This window comes from Hypomesus transpacificus, unplaced genomic scaffold, assembly GCF_021917145.1.
Source record: "Hypomesus transpacificus isolate Combined female unplaced genomic scaffold, fHypTra1 scaffold_188, whole genome shotgun sequence".
NCBI classification, from domain to species: domain Eukaryota; kingdom Metazoa; phylum Chordata; class Actinopteri; order Osmeriformes; family Osmeridae; genus Hypomesus; species Hypomesus transpacificus.
This window is the reverse complement of record NW_025813737.1, coordinates 27,839-41,962: the sequence shown is the minus strand read 5'-3', so window position 1 is coordinate 41,962 and position 14,124 is coordinate 27,839. Positions and strand designations below refer to the sequence as shown.

General features: G+C 44.6%; 15 non-coding genes across 15 annotated transcripts; all 15 read left to right on the top strand.

Annotated features, from left to right (window-relative positions):
- The first annotated feature begins 412 nt into the window (after window positions 1-412).
- Window positions 413-494, top strand: trnal-uag. Its single transcript has one exon. It is a non-coding gene; the product is annotated as a tRNA-Leu (tRNA).
- Window positions 495-795: 301 nt separating this feature from the next.
- On the top strand, window positions 796-877 carry trnal-uag. The gene has a single exon. It is a non-coding gene; the product is annotated as a tRNA-Leu (tRNA).
- A 695-nt stretch (window positions 878-1,572) lies between these two features.
- trnal-uag lies at window positions 1,573-1,654 on the top strand. The gene has a single exon. It is a non-coding gene; the product is annotated as a tRNA-Leu (tRNA).
- Window positions 1,655-2,348: 694 nt separating this feature from the next.
- Window positions 2,349-2,430, top strand: trnal-uag. The gene has a single exon. It is a non-coding gene; the product is annotated as a tRNA-Leu (tRNA).
- Window positions 2,431-2,731: 301 nt separating this feature from the next.
- trnal-uag lies at window positions 2,732-2,813 on the top strand. Its single transcript has one exon. It is a non-coding gene; the product is annotated as a tRNA-Leu (tRNA).
- A 695-nt stretch (window positions 2,814-3,508) lies between these two features.
- trnal-uag lies at window positions 3,509-3,590 on the top strand. Its single transcript has one exon. It is a non-coding gene; the product is annotated as a tRNA-Leu (tRNA).
- A 694-nt stretch (window positions 3,591-4,284) lies between these two features.
- On the top strand, window positions 4,285-4,366 carry trnal-uag. Its single transcript has one exon. It is a non-coding gene; the product is annotated as a tRNA-Leu (tRNA).
- Window positions 4,367-4,667: 301 nt separating this feature from the next.
- Window positions 4,668-4,749, top strand: trnal-uag. Its single transcript has one exon. It is a non-coding gene; the product is annotated as a tRNA-Leu (tRNA).
- A 708-nt stretch (window positions 4,750-5,457) lies between these two features.
- trnag-ucc lies at window positions 5,458-5,529 on the top strand. The gene has a single exon. It is a non-coding gene; the product is annotated as a tRNA-Gly (tRNA).
- A 128-nt stretch (window positions 5,530-5,657) lies between these two features.
- On the top strand, window positions 5,658-5,739 carry trnal-aag. The gene has a single exon. It is a non-coding gene; the product is annotated as a tRNA-Leu (tRNA).
- A 329-nt stretch (window positions 5,740-6,068) lies between these two features.
- Window positions 6,069-6,140, top strand: trnag-ucc. The gene has a single exon. It is a non-coding gene; the product is annotated as a tRNA-Gly (tRNA).
- A 130-nt stretch (window positions 6,141-6,270) lies between these two features.
- On the top strand, window positions 6,271-6,352 carry trnal-uag. Its single transcript has one exon. It is a non-coding gene; the product is annotated as a tRNA-Leu (tRNA).
- Window positions 6,353-6,672: 320 nt separating this feature from the next.
- Window positions 6,673-6,744, top strand: trnag-ucc. Its single transcript has one exon. It is a non-coding gene; the product is annotated as a tRNA-Gly (tRNA).
- A 127-nt stretch (window positions 6,745-6,871) lies between these two features.
- On the top strand, window positions 6,872-6,953 carry trnal-uag. The gene has a single exon. It is a non-coding gene; the product is annotated as a tRNA-Leu (tRNA).
- Window positions 6,954-7,266: 313 nt separating this feature from the next.
- trnal-aag lies at window positions 7,267-7,348 on the top strand. The gene has a single exon. It is a non-coding gene; the product is annotated as a tRNA-Leu (tRNA).
- The last annotated feature ends 6,776 nt before the right edge of the window (window positions 7,349-14,124 follow it).

The following is a 14,124-nucleotide window of genomic DNA, read 5'->3' as shown; positions in this document are numbered from 1 at the left end:
CGGGTGGCCAACGGCTGACAACGGGGTAGCTTGGCCGAGCGGTCCAAGGCGCTGGATTTAAGCTCCAGTCTCTCTGGAGGCGTGGGTTTGAATCCCACCACTGCCAATTTTGTAGGGTCCTAACGCCGTCTCCTTGCTTTCACGTCAGTAAGTGGGTTTGAAAGGTGAACTGTGCCTCGACGTGTTGTGTTTTCGTTGCTGCTTTCTTGCGGCATCGTAGGTATAGTGGCTACATCACCAGACAATACAAACCATGAAGAGGCATTTTGTCTCTTGTCACGGTCGAACACATCCAGATTAGGCCAAGTGTTCCAAACTCGCCAGAAGTATAAACCAGGTTTGGGGCAATCTATTACTAGTTCAATACAGATAAGTTTTGGGAGAAGCTCGGGTTGCCAATAGCTGACAACGGGGTAGCGTGGCCGAGCGGTCCAAGGCGCTGGATTTAGGCTCCAGTCTCTCCGGAGGCGTGGGTTCGAATCCCACCGCTGCCAGTTTTGCAGGGTGCTAACGCCGTCTTCTTGCTTTCACGTCAGTAAGTGGGTTTGAAAGGTGAACTGTGGCTCGTTGTGTTTTCGTTGATGCTTTCTTGGGGCATCGTAGGTATAGTGGCTACATCACCAGACAATACAAACCATGAAGAGGCATTTCGTCTCTTGTCACGGTCGAACACATCCAGATTAGGCCAAGTGTTCCAAACTCGCCAGAAGTATAAACCAGGTTTGGGTTAATCTATTACTAGTTCAGTACAGATACGTTTTGGGAGAAGCTCGGGTTGCCTACAGCTGACAACGGGGTAGCGTGGCCGAGCGGTCCAAGGCGCTGGATTTAGGCTCCAGTCTCTCCGGAGGCGTGGGTTCGAATCCCACCGCTGCCAGTTTTGCAGGGTGCTAACGCCGTCTCCTTGCTTCCACGTCAGTAAGTGGGTTTGAAAAAGTGAACTGTGGCTCGACGTGTTGTGCGGTCGTTGATACTTTCTTGGGGCATTGTAGGTATAGTGGCTCCATCTGCAGACAATACAAACCGTGAAGAGGCATTTCGTCTCCTGTGACGGTAGAACACATCCAGATTAGGCCAAGTGTTCCAAACTCGCCAGAAGTATAAACCAGGTTTGGGGCAATCCATTACTAGTTCAGTACAGATAAGTTTTGGGAGAAGCTCGGGTTGCCAACAGCTGACAACGGGGTAGCTTGGCCGAGCAGTCCAAGGCGCTGGATTTAGGCTCCAGTCTCTCTGGAGGCGTGGGTTCGAATCCCACCACTGCCACTTTTGTAGGGTCCTAACGCCGTCTCCTTGCTTTCACGTCAGTAAGTGGGTTTGAAAGGTGAACTGTGCCTCGACGTGTTGTTTTTTCGTTGCTGCTTTCTTGGGGCATCGTAGGTATAGTGGCTACATCACCAGACAATACAAACCATGAAGAGGCATTTCGTCTCTTGTCACGGTCGAACACATCCAGATTAGGCCAAGTGTTCCAAACTCGCCAGAAGTATAAACCAGGTTTGGGGCAATCTATTACTAGTTCAGTACAGATAAGTTTTGGGAGAAGCTCGGGTTGCCAATAGCTGACAACGGGGTAGCGTGGCCGAGCGGTCCAAGGCGCTGGATTTAGGCTCCAGTCTCTCCGGAGGCGTGGGATCGAATCCCACCGCTGCCAGTTTTGCAGGGTGCTAACGCCGTCTTGTTGCTTTCACGTCAGTAAGTGGGTTTGAAAGGTGAACTGTGGCTCGACGTGTTGTGTTTTCGTTGATGCTTTCTTGGGGCATCGTAGGTATAGTGGCTCCATCCGCATACAATACAAACCGTGAAGAGGCATTTCGTCTCCTGTGACGGTAGAAAACATCCAGATTAGTCCAAGTGTTCCAAACTCGACAGAAGCATTAACCAGGTTTGGGGAAATCTGTTACTAGTTCAGTATCGATCAGTTTTGGGAAAAGCTCGGGTGGCCAACGGCTGACAACGGGGTAGCTTGGCCGAGCGGTCCAAGGCGCTGGATTTAAGCTCCAGTCTCTCTGGAGGCGTGGGTTTGAATCCCACCACTGCCAATTTTGTAGGGTCCTAACGCCGTCTCCTTGCTTTCACGTCAGTAAGTGGGTTTGAAAGGTGAACTGTGCCTCGACGTGTTGTGTTTTCGTTGCTGCTTTCTTGCGGCATCGTAGGTATAGTGGCTACATCACCAGACAATACAAACCATGAAGAGGCATTTTGTCTCTTGTCACGGTCGAACACATCCAGATTAGGCCAAGTGTTCCAAACTCGCCAGAAGTATAAACCAGGTTTGGGGCAATCTATTACTAGTTCAATACAGATAAGTTTTGGGAGAAGCTCGGGTTGCCAATAGCTGACAACGGGGTAGCGTGGCCGAGCGGTCCAAGGCGCTGGATTTAGGCTCCAGTCTCTCCGGAGGCGTGGGTTCGAATCCCACCGCTGCCAGTTTTGCAGGGTGCTAACGCCGTCTTCTTGCTTTCACGTCAGTAAGTGGGTTTGAAAGGTGAACTGTGGCTCGTTGTGTTTTCGTTGATGCTTTCTTGGGGCATCGTAGGTATAGTGGCTACATCACCAGACAATACAAACCATGAAGAGGCATTTCGTCTCTTGTCACGGTCGAACACATCCAGATTAGGCCAAGTGTTCCAAACTCGCCAGAAGTATAAACCAGGTTTGGGTTAATCTATTACTAGTTCAGTACAGATACGTTTTGGGAGAAGCTCGGGTTGCCTACAGCTGACAACGGGGTAGCGTGGCCGAGCGGTCCAAGGCGCTGGATTTAGGCTCCAGTCTCTCCGGAGGCGTGGGTTCGAATCCCACCGCTGCCAGTTTTGCAGGGTGCTAACGCCGTCTCCTTGCTTCCACGTCAGTAAGTGGGTTTGAAAAAGTGAACTGTGGCTCGACGTGTTGTGCGGTCGTTGATACTTTCTTGGGGCATTGTAGGTATAGTGGCTCCATCTGCAGACAATACAAACCGTGAAGAGGCATTTCGTCTCCTGTGACGGTAGAACACATCCAGATTAGGCCAAGTGTTCCAAACTCGCCAGAAGTATAAACCAGGTTTGGGGCAATCCATTACTAGTTCAGTACAGATAAGTTTTGGGAGAAGCTCGGGTTGCCAACAGCTGACAACGGGGTAGCTTGGCCGAGCAGTCCAAGGCGCTGGATTTAGGCTCCAGTCTCTCTGGAGGCGTGGGTTCGAATCCCACCACTGCCACTTTTGTAGGGTCCTAACGCCGTCTCCTTGCTTTCACGTCAGTAAGTGGGTTTGAAAGGTGAACTGTGCCTCGACGTGTTGTTTTTTCGTTGCTGCTTTCTTGGGGCATCGTAGGTATAGTGGCTACATCACCAGACAATACAAACCATGAAGAGGCATTTCGTCTCTTGTCACGGTCGAACACATCCAGATTAGGCCAAGTGTTCCAAACTCGCCAGAAGTATAAACCAGGTTTGGGGCAATCTATTACTAGTTCAGTACAGATAAGTTTTGGGAGAAGCTCGGGTTGCCAATAGCTGACAACGGGGTAGCGTGGCCGAGCGGTCCAAGGCGCTGGATTTAGGCTCCAGTCTCTCCGGAGGCGTGGGATCGAATCCCACCGCTGCCAGTTTTGCAGGGTGCTAACGCCGTCTTGTTGCTTTCACGTCAGTAAGTGGGTTTGAAAGGTGAACTGTGGCTCGACGTGTTGTGTTTTCGTTGCTGCTTTCTTGGGGCATCGTAGGTATAGTGGCTCCATCCGCATACAATACAAACCGTGAAGAGGCATTTCGTCTCCTGTGACGGTCGAACACATCCAGATTAGGCCAAGTGTTCCAAACTCGACAGAAGCATTAACCAGGTTTGGGGAAATCTGTTACTAGTTCAGTATCAATCAGTTTTGGGAAAAGCTCGGGTTGCCAACAGCTGACAACGGGGTAGCTTGGCTGAGCGGTCCAAGGCGCTGGATTTAGGCTCCAGTCTCTCTGGAGGCGTGGGTTCGAATCCCACCAGAGCCACTTTTGTAGGGTGCTAACGCCGTCTCGTTGCTTTCACGTCAGTAAGTGGGTTTGAAAGGTGAACTGTGCCTCGACGTGTTGTGTTTTCGTTGCTGCTTTCTTGGGGCATCGTAGGTATAGTGGCTACATCACCAGACAATACAAACCATGAAGAGGCATTTCGTCTCTTGTCACGGTCGAACACATCCAGATTAGGCCAAGTGTTCCAAACTCGCCAGAAGTATAAACCAGGTTTGGGGCAATCTATTACTAGTTCAATACAGATAAGTTTTGGGAGAAGCTCGGGTTGCCAATAGCTGACAACGGGGTAGCGTGACCGAGCGGTCCAAGGCGCTGGATTTAGGCTCCAGTCTCTCCGGAGGCGTGGGTTCGAATCCCACCGCTGCCAGTTTTGCAGGGTGCTAACGCCGTCTTCTTGCTTTCACGTCAGTAAGTGGGTTTGAAAGGTGAACTGTGGCTCGTTGTGTTTTCGTTGATGCTTTCTTGGGGCATCGTAGGTATAGTGGCTACATCACCAGACAATACAAACCATGAAGAGCCATTTTGTCTCTTGTCACGGTCGAACACATCCAGATTAGGCCAAGTGTTCCAAACTCGCCAGAAGTATAAACCAGGTTTGGGTTAATCTATTACTAGTTCAGTACAGATAAGTTTTGGGAGAAGCTCGGGTTGCCAACAGCTGACAACAGGGTAGCTTGGCCGAGCGGTCCAAGGCGCTGGATTTAGGCTCCAGTCTCTCTGGAGGCGTGGGTTCGAATCCCACCAGAGCCACTTTTGCAGGGTGCTAACGCCGTCTCCTTGCTTTCACGTCAGTAAGTGGGTTTGAAAGGTGAACTGTGGCTCGACGTGTTGTGTTTTCGTTGACGCTTTCTTGGGGCATCGTAGGTATAGTGGCTACATCACCAGACAATACAAACCATGAAGAGGCATTTCGTCTCTTGTCACGGTCGAACACATCCAGATTAGGCCAAGTGTTCCAAACTCGCCAGAAGTATAAACCAGGTTTGGGGCAATCTATTACTAGTTCAGTACAGATAAGTTTTGGGAGAAGCTCGGGTTGCCAACAGCTGACAACGGGGTAGCTTGGCCGAGCGGTCCAAGGCGCTGGATTTAGGCTCCAGTCTCTCTGGAGGTGTGGGTTCGAATCCCACCAGAGCCACTTTTGTAGGGTGCTAACGCCGTCTTGTTGCTTTCACGTCAGTAAGTGGGTTTGAAAGGTGAACTGTGGCTCGACATGTTGTCGTTGATGCTTTCTTGGGGCATCGTAGGTATAGTGGCTCCATCACCAGACAATACAAAGTGTGAGAGGCATTTCGTCTCTTGTGACGGTCGAGCACATCCGGATTAGGCCAAGTGTTCCAAACTCGACAGAAGTATAAACCAGGTTTATGGCAAACTCTTACTAGTTGGACGTCAGTAGGTGGTGTGAAAAATCGAACCGTGGCTCGAAAAGCTGTGCGATCATGGAGGATGTTGTGGGCATTGGTGGTATAGTGGCAAGCATAGCTGCCTTCCAAGCAGTTGACCCGGGTTCGATTCCCGGCCAATGCAGAACCTTGAGAAAGATGTGTTTTATCTGGTGTCATTCCACTGCTTGCGGGCATTAGATATAGTCACGTGAGCTCCTGGACGATCGATCAGCTTCGGTTTGAGCTTGGCTGGCCAACAGCTGACAACGGGGTAGCGTGGCCGAGCTGTCCAAGGCGCTGGATTAAGGCTCCAGTCTCTCCAGAGGCGTGGGTTCGAATACCACCGCTGCCACTTTTGTAGGGTGCTAACGGCGTCTCATTGCTTTCACGTCAGTAAGTGGGTTTGAAAGGTGAACTGTGGCTCGACGTGTTGTGTTGTGTTGTCGTTGATGCTTTCTTGGGGCATCGTAGGTATAGTGGCTCCATCACCAGACAATACAAAGTGTGATAGGCATTTCGTCTCTTGTGACGTCGAGCACATCCGGATTAGGCCAAGTGTTCCAAACTCGACAGAAGTATAAACCAGGTTTATGGCAATCTCTTACTAGTTGGACGTCAGTAGGTGGTGTGAAAAATCGAACCGTGGCTCGAAAATCTGTGCGATCATGGAGGATGTCGTGGGCATTGGTGGTATAGTGGCAAGCATAGCTGCCTTCCAAGCAGTTGACCCGGGTTCGATTCCCGGCCAATGCAGAACCTTGAGAAAGATGTGTTTTATCTGGTGTCATTCCACTGCTTGCGGGCATTAGACTAGTCACGTGAGCTCCTGGACGATCGATCAGCTTCGGTTGGAGCTCGGCTGGCCGACAGTTGACAACGGGGGGGTAGCGTGGCCGAGCGGTCCAAGGTGCTGGATTTAGGCTCCAGTCTCTCCGGAGGCATGGGTTCGAATCCCACCGCTGCCAGTTTTGTAGGGTGCTAACGCCGTCTCGTTGCTTTCAAGTCAGTAAGTGGGTTTGAAAGTTGAATTATGGCTCGACATGTTGTCGTTGATGCTTTCTTGGGGCATCGTAGGTATAGTGGCTCCATCACCAGACAATACAAAGTGTGAGAGGCATTTCGTCTCTTGTGACGGTCGAGCACATCCGGATTAGGCCAAGTGTTCCAAACTCGACAGAAGTATAAACCAGGTTTATGGCAATCTCTTACTAGTTGGACGTCAGTAGGTGGTGTGAAAAATCGAACCGTGGCTCGAAATACTGTGCGATCATGGAGGATGTTGTGGGCATTGGTGGTATAGTGGCAAGCATAGCTGCCTTCCAAGCAGTTGACCCGGGTTCGATTCCCGGCCAATGCATAACCTTGAGAAAGATGTGTTTTATCTGGTGTCATTCCACTGCTTGCGGGCATTAGACTAGTCACGTGAGCTCCTGGACGATCGATCAGCTTCGGTTGGAGCTCGGCTGGCCAACAGTTGACAATGGGGTAGCGTGGCCGAGCGGTCCAAGGTGCTGGATTTAGGCTCCAGTCTCTCCGGAGGCGTGGGTTCGAATCCCACCGCTGCCAGTTTTGTAGGGTGCTAACGGCGTCTCGTTGCTTTCACGTCAGTAAGTGGGTTTGAAAGGTGAACTGTGGCTCGACGTGTTGTGTTGTGTTGTCGTTGATGCTTTCTTGGGGCATCGTAGGTATAGTGGCTCCATCACCAGACAATACAAACCGTGAAGAGGCATTTCGTCTCTTGTGATGGTCGAACACATCCGGAGTAGGCCAAGTGTTCCAAACTCGACAGAAGTATAAACCAGGTTTAGGGCAATCTGTTACTAGTTCAGTATCGATCAGTTTTGGGAGAAGCTCGGGTGGCCAACAGCTGACAACGGGGGGTAGCGTGGCCGAGCGGTCGAAGGCGCTGGATTAAGGCTCCAGTCTCTCCGGAGGCGTGGGTTCGAATCCCACCGCTGCCACTTTTGTAGGGTGCTAACGCCGTCTTGTTGCTTTCAAGTCAGTAAGTGGGTTTTAAAGTTGAATTATGGCTCGACATGTTGTCGTTGATGCTTTCCTGGGGCATCGTAGGTATAGTGGCTCCATCACCAGACAATACAAAGTGTGAGAGGCATTTCGTCTCTTGTGACGGTCGAGCACATCCGGATTAGGCCAAGTGTTCCAAACTCGACAGAAGTATAAACCAGGTTTATGGCAATCTCTTACTAGTTGGACGTCAGTAGGTGGTGTGAAAAGCTGTGCGATCATGGAGGATGTCGTGGGCATTGGTGGTATAGTGGCAAGCATAGCTGCCTTCCAAGCAGTTGACCTGGGTTCGTTTCCCGGCCAATGCAGAACCTTGAGAAAAATGTGTTTTATCTGGTGTCATTCCACTGCTTGCGGGCATTAGATATAGTCACGTGAGCTCCTGGACGATCGATCAGCTTCGGTTCGAGCTCAGCTGGCCAACAGTTGACAACGGGGTAGCGTGGCCTAGCGGTCCAAGTGTCAGAAGTATTAATCTATCAAGCATTGCACAGTCAGTCGGTGAACAAGTTTAAGAAAGCTTTATTGCTTGTGGCCGGCCCACAAGGAGACAAAACATCACACCCCATTGTGCTACAAGTTTGTCCGCTAGCATGTTGCGCTAGCTAGCTATTTAAGCAGAACCGCCCTTTACAGTCATTGGTTAAGACAAAGGCATGCAAATGTTCCATTGCTCTTCTTCATTGGCTCCTTGCATAGACCTGGCGCGCGCGTGTGTGCGTGCGTGTTTGAGTGTGTGCGTGCTTGAGTGTGTGCGTGTGTGTGCCTTTTGACCCCTGTAAGCTTGACCACATGATTCACCCAACACAGATAAGGCCAGACATCTTTTATGGCCTCTCCAGTAAGAGAGAGTGGTCAGCCCAGGTCACCTTGTTTACGTATGCCTCATGTTACCCAAAGTCCAGATTTGGGGGTAGGCTTCTCTCTACACACAAGGAATGCTGAACACAGAATCATTCTTATACAGGATAAATGTGTTACATCTTCAATTTCTCCAACATATCCCTCCTGTTTATCCTGAATAAAATGTGTCATTCCAAAGCCACGCCTACACACAGTCAATAAAATCAAAAATACATAAAATAAAAATAATTCATAAAATAAAAAATGTGTAATATTCAATAAGACTACACAGCATTATAGTCTAGCAGTGTGAATGCTTGGACATGACGGTAGCCCATGGTATTGGGTAAAACCCGTCATCACTTAGCAGAATGGTCATTTGACGTCTGATGAGTTGGACCTCATCTCAGATCTCCTTCACACAAAATCAAATAGAAACAAAGATTGCAACAAAGAATTCAATACAGAAATTATCAGGATATAAGAACATGCCTACTTGTTGTCTACCTGGTCATCTCTAAAACCATCAAACATTCAGTAGACTGTCAGTCAGGTTTTTCTAAGACAGGCCCTGATTGTGCTCTTCCTCTCCAGGTTAGGTGATAAGCATTTCTGTCCAAGTCAGGGAGTCATAAACCTCAGTTAACCAAACAAAAACCTGTTTAACCCTTAAGTCACCCCAGATTCTGTCTCCAAATGCACTCTCCCACAACTTATCTCCATTTTATAGATGGCAAAAGAAGCTCACCCTCCCCCGAAGGTGATCTCCTACAGCGCAGTCAGGACTCTAAATCAACAGACATTTCTCTCCAGCCTCCTGCTAACTCTTTTACAACCTCTTCATGATAAAAGATCACTTTTGCACATCTCCTGAAATCTCCTTACATGTTCTCAATTTCTGTTTTCAAATTAATATCAACTTTCTGTGATGCAACCAAGTTTCTCAAAAGCAAAACATCAAGCTTTAATGCAACTCCCAAATAATACTTAATCAAGTCATATAAATGAAGTATTGTAGTATCATGGTCACAGTATTGTTATCTCCTCTTCCGACAGTCAATAACTGTTCTCAAAACATTCAAACTTCTGCCCTGGAACATAACATATCAACTGGACATCTTTACATAACTGGTAGAACGTATCATGATAGGAGTGTTTGTACCTAAATTTTATTCCACAGAAAAGTTTCTTACGTATCTCAAGATTAAAACAACACTTCTGAATCTGTTTAACATTTGCATTGTTATCAATTAAACAGTTAAATCATATCTGTAGTCATAGCACCATGTAGTTCCTACATATTTCAACATCCAAAACGGAACATCATTCTCAAGACAATTCCCCTTGTTTCTCAAAGTCCAATTTCCTGAAACTGATGCCATGATTGTGTGCATGGTGATTGTGTAATCTTCTCATAGAAAATGTAGTCTAGTTGATCAAAACGGCAACCTCAACGCACTGTTTTCCTTATTTTGCCATCATCAAACAAAGTGCACGCTTGACTCACGTGTACCATGCCATTTCCTCTCTGAAACTAGCCAGGAATGACCCTGTTCACCTTGGGTCATTTTCCAGGACTTAACGTGTCAAATCCGTCACCACAATCCAGTCTCCTTAGGTCAGGGACCTCTCACTGGATTGAGACAGCATCTCTCTCCTGTCTGCGAATTTCAGAACAAAGTAGACTACACAGTAATTAAAATTACATTCTCACAGAGGTCAGTTGAAGGCAACTGACTCGTCGTTGGTCCATTCCTGAATCTTTACATTTCTTTAGCTCAATAAAGTTCATGCATATCTTGTTCTCTCTCAAAGTATGCTAAAAAAGTTTTGTCTTAAAGTTTCCTTGAATAGTTTGCAAATCCATATACTGTGAACACTCTTTCGTTATCATTCCCTCCTGTTGAGACATGATCAATCTCATGGCTCAATATTATAGCATAACGAAATAGATTCTTCAGTAACATAAGTTCCTCCTGTGAATTTACACAACCCATCATTTGTGACACTCCTTGCATTTCTCTCAAGACAGTCTCATCCACATTATACCTTTCCTAATGTTAAGACACCTGTATGGCTGCCTCTTTTGCTGCCACATCTGCTTTAGCATTCCCAGAAAAATAAAATCTATGTTATCAGTATGAACTTTTAGTAGACCAAACACATTTTTCACAATCGCCATCTTTCCTTGTAGATAGTCACTGAGGTTAAAAGATTGCATCTTTTAACCATAGGGAACAGCAAAGTAAACATTATCCATTCCAACCACTAATTTTCAGTCATTAAATCCAGTTCTTAATACTAGTTCGTTTTGCTCGTCTCAGCGGTGTTGTCTTTATCTGTCTTATTGTTTCCACTAGTGGCATCATACAGGAGCAATCACCTTTTCAAACCATAGTATAGGGAAGACTATTATGAATATTAGCAACAGTAAGCTACATATGGTACCACGAAGGTCACAATACTACGGATGAGGAAATAGGTCACCCATCCTTTCTACCTTTCCCTGCTTACTGTCTCCTATCTTTTTAGCCTACACCCTATGTCTCTGTTGGCCGTTGATTTCTTCACTGAGTTTGAGACGCGCCGTTCTTTAAGAGAATGACTCCCCTTTGTAGTCAGACTTGTGCCTCAAGACTGTGGTGAGTAACTAATCTGTCCCTGTATCAATGTCCCTTCCTTACAATGTGACAAATGCATCCAAGACGTCCTCTCTGCTATTTTGACTGCAGTGGGTGTGGTGAGTAGTACCTGATACGGTCCCTCCCACCTGGGCTGGACCAGTTATTTCTTTTTGATAACTTTAATCAATACCCAACCTCCTGGTTTGACTCATCCACTCTTTGGTTTACTGCTTCACCTGGAACAGAATTTAGCAGAAGATCTCTTTTCTAGTTAGCATTTTGTATAAAATCGGTTAACTTTTTGATCCACTTCATCAGGAATTTGGATTACTTCTAGTAGAACCAACACAAGTTATTCAAAACTCTTATTTATCCATTGTTGAACAAACATGTATAACAAGACAATACCTCATCATTTGATATTCAACTCCTATTACTGATGTCTAGAAATCTGTTTCTTTGTTCCCTTTTAAACAAAATCAACTGTTAGTCTAATTTCTTTCACTCCAAAAACCTTTTCTTTCTTTCAAACCCGGTAAGTTTAAGACCGATATCATTTTAAATTCTCTGTTTAACCAAATCACACCTCTTTTTGTTAAAGATATGATAAAACCATTGTCATTATCCCAAACCAGAATTCAATCTGTATGTTTCTCAAATGAAAATATAGACCACATAATGTTCCCAATGTAGCGTTTAACAAAACTTTTTTCAAATATATTTTCCATAAAGGTCAGATAGGTAGAACTTCATAACTTGCTTTGGCTGCAGTCCAAAACAAGCTAATTAGCACAAACCATCATAACCACAATTTATCAGACTTATGAGTCTTCCCAAATTATTTCAGAACAAAGGTTATTATAACCCTCCTTATGCACTAATACCATTTATTAATACAACCTTATCACAGCCTAACTGTTTATCCAAAACATTGTGTCAGGCTCCTGATAAAACATGCAATCAAACTTAAAGCCAAATTACAATAAAACTCAAAATAAAAATACATTTTAGTTATTTTCTCTTTCTCATTTCATAACTAAATTGCATCCAATACCTTTATCAAAACTCTTAAAAATCCTACATTTTACTATTTTGATTTTAAATGTTTTCCCATATACCTAAAGTATATGCATAGTTCCCTTTTCAGAACATCAAAGTGTTTAAACCAATCATCTCTTCACAACCACAAAACGTTCTCCTGTTTCATTTTATAACCTTCCATGAACCTCTTAAACCAATCTTTTATGTAACTTTCAAATCATTTCCTCATAATGTTTTACATACATTTCTTCAAACCAAAATAAAACATTTGTGAAAACACAGCTTCAAAATAACCCAACTGGAAAAGTGCCACCAATTGATTCCATGTCAATGGATATTTGATGTGCAAGTGGTTATTATAATCAGATGTAGCTACTAAAGTTACAATTTCAAATTAAATCAAATCCTTAAACAAAACATTCCTTCGCCAAATAAAAACAACCTTCCTGTCTAAACGCAAACTTCCCATAAGTTCCCTATAACACACAAGGTTGCAATTATTGACTTAATTTCGCCTTTGATTTCAAAATTAGCCTTCTACTAATTCTCTGAGCCACATTTTAATTTGCTTTAAACTATCGTTATCATAATGTTGTTTCATCAAATCAATGTTCGGACAGTTAAAACTGCTCCCAGACCTTAGTCACTCATGCCAGTATTATGCTCCGTAATCACGTCAACCATGTCTTAATGTCCTTAAGACAAAAGAAAATATAAATTCGCCCTTTTTCTTTTTAAACCTTTAAATTCACAATTTAACATGAGTACCATAAGCCCGTAAAACAAAAACCTTATTCTTTAACTTCTCAAAAGTCTTATCAAAGCATACAGAGAATACTCCTTTGAATATTCCTATATTTACCAGCCATTACGCCCACAACATGCATTATGCACGGACAATTCTTCAAATCTAATTTATGCGGACCAAAAACTCCAAATTAAGATATTTAATTGGAATATTTTGTAGTTTGTAGCCTATATGGTTTAATGTAACACTCTTCTTACTTAATTACTTTTAGTTTTTACTTGAATGACTCAAATCTAGCACATTGTATCCATCAGCGCCCGCTTCAAACTCGAATCAAACAAACAGCGCACTCTGGAACAAGCAAAAACCTTTTTTTTTCCCTCTTTGAACAACACAGATGGTTGGCGTTTACCTTCTATTCACTTAATTTTGCTCTATAACTCTTGCGATTGTATTGGAACCAATTTATAAACCAGGGGTTCAATTTCTGCATTCTTATTGAATACCATAACACATCAAAGATATGACGCTTTTAAATACAAGTTCTGGTCGGAAAGGCTTCAAAAAACCTCCCTGTTTGGCTAGGAATTACAACAAATGTTTATCATGCATTTGTTAACCACCAAACTTCGAATTCTTCCAAACGGACACATCTCTCAGCATTAATACTCACATAATTATGCAGAATTACCCTCTGGGATCACCTTTGCAAAACTTCAACGTAACGGGACTCTTAGCCCCCACCTTTCCTCGGAATTTCTGAAACTCATGTAAAATGTACTCGAACAACCAAAAACCTTGTTAGCAAATGTATCAAAATAGGCTACTCTTCACTTAATATATTTCAAAAGTAACCAAATTAATGTGTAAATTCGCTCCAAATTCATCTATTTCTCTAAATTTGCGTATTTTCAATCTCTCAATTTCTTATTAGTCTGCGCATGCGTCATGTGGTTACTCATCTGGATCTCAAATGTCAAGCTGCAATACCTTTACTAGCCTGTACCCGCCGCCATCGCTGTTGAGTCTGTATGCAAGTTTGTTAGCTACAAATGTTGTTGCCATAGTTGCAAATTCAACTTCCTGGACTCTCCTTGGTCTCAGGACAGAGCAAAATCTCTGGCAAAATGCACTTTCTCTATGTTTTCACCATTAGCCATTAGCTAACAAAGTCACAGCTTGGATCTTTTCCTCTCAGATCCCAACAATTTGTAAAAGACTTTGTTCAACAGACAGCGGATTGGCAAATTCACTAGAATCATGTCAGCCTTCTTTTAGACACATTTGAAACAAAAATTACCACATTCTCTTCACTACTCTTTAACTTAAACAATTGGAACTTCAATTTCACCATTGAACTTGAATTTTGGTTTCCATATTTCTAAGCATTTCACAATTCCTCTGTACAACTTTTAAAACAATTAACCATGGTTATATATACACAATAGGTCCGCGG